Consider the following 1833-nt stretch of genomic DNA (forward strand, 5'->3'; position numbering starts at 1 on the left):
TTTTTTTGGTGTGTGTGTGTTGTTGTTTTTTGAGAGGCAGAAATTTGACAGGTGCAGCTCTGTCTGTGCATGCACTGGAGAGGGGTGGGGTGCAAGGATGACAAATGCAGAGGGTCTTTTTTCCGGGGAGGGGGGGTGACTAGGCATGGAAAGGCAGGACTAATGCGCACAGCGGCAAAATAATGGACGGAAGCGCAGCAGAGCGCGTTGGGGCCAAGGAGGAAGTACAGCAGGAGGGTTTCTTTTTAACACAAACACACATGCCGACCTGGTTGTTCCCTGATCCCCTCAAAGTGAGTGGGTGGGTGGGTGTCGCCCGCTGCATTTCACAACGCTACTTAAAGGGAGAAATAAAAGTGCACTTGGGCACAGCTAAGGACGGGTCTCCATCCCTTCTGCCCGCGGGAAGCCGCCGCACTGAAAAGGGAGTGATGGGGTCCTCGCTTGCTGGTGGGGAGCTTTGACAGGGAGCGGCTGGGAGAGGCTCCAGCGTCCCCGTCAAAACCATTCCCACCCGCTTCATCCCACTCCCCTCCCGCACTCCTGCCATGCACAGGAGGCTTGGGAAGCAAGCTGTACGCCCGGGCGTGCAGGAATGAGGAGGCCGCCAGCAAAGCCATGCAGCTCCCCCACTCGCTGGGGCGCCCCTGAGAGGCTGGTGCCCTGGCACAATGTACCACTAAGCCCTATGGGAAAGACGGCTCTGACCTGGTGCTGAAAAGACGCTCCTTGGGGGAACATCAACCCTAAACGCATTAACTGGGCAGAAACCCCACTCAATGAAACGAGGTTTATTTCTGACCAAGTGTGGAAATAGCGAGGCTGTATTTGCAGAGGATGTCTCCACCTCCATCATTCTGCCCAGACACTGAGGTCCAGCACCGAGGGCCTTCTGGTGGTTCCCTCTTTGCGAGAAGCCAAGTTGCAGGGAACTAGGCGGAGGGCCTTCTCGGTGGTGGCGCCTGCCCTGTGGAACACCCTCCCAACAGATGTCAAAGAGGAAAACAACTACCAGACTTTTAGAAGACATCTGAAGGCAGCCCTGTTCAGGGAGGCTTTTAATGTTTAATAGATTACTGTGTTTTATTTTTCTGTTGGAAGCCGCCCAGAGTGGCTGGGGAAACCCAGCCAGATGGGCGGGGTATAAATAATAAATTATTTGGGTTAAACCACTGAGCCTAGGGCTTGCTGATCAGAAGGTCGGCAGTTCGAATCCCTGTGACGGGGTGCGCTTCCGTTGCTTGGTCCCAGCTCCTGCCAACCTAGCAGTTCGAAAGCACGTCAAAATGCAAGTAGATAAATAAGAACCACTACAACGGGAAGGTAAACGGCGTTTCCGTGTGCTGCTCTGGTTCGCCAGAAGCAGCTTTGTCATGCTGGCCACATGACCTGGAAGCTGTACGCCGGCTCCCTTGGCCAATAATGCGAGATGAGCGCGCAACCCCAGAGTCGGTCATGACTGGACCTAATGGTCAGGGATCCCTTTACCTTTACCTTTATTATTATTATTTGAAGCTGACACGCTCTTCCAATTTCTTTTTTTAATTTTCTTCCCATCTGAGGTCTCCAGCTATCCTGCCTGACGTGGGGGAAGTGGTTCATTTTTTAGTCCTCTATTAATTCAATGATGCATGAATTTTCACAGCTGCATAAGGTCTTGTGGGGAGAGGACGGTTTCGTAGAATCGCAGAGTTGTGAGGGGGTCCTGAGGGTCATCTAGTCCCACCCCCTGCAGTGCAGGAAACTTTTGCCCAACGTGGGGCTCAAACCGACAACCCTGGGATTAAGAGTCTTGTGCTCTGCCAAATCAGACATCTCAAAAGGAAAACAGGA

The sequence above is a fragment of the Zootoca vivipara genome, chromosome 2 (genome assembly GCF_965207765.1).
Source record: "Zootoca vivipara chromosome 2, rZooViv2.hap1.1, whole genome shotgun sequence".
In the NCBI taxonomy this organism is placed as follows: domain Eukaryota; kingdom Metazoa; phylum Chordata; class Lepidosauria; order Squamata; family Lacertidae; genus Zootoca; species Zootoca vivipara.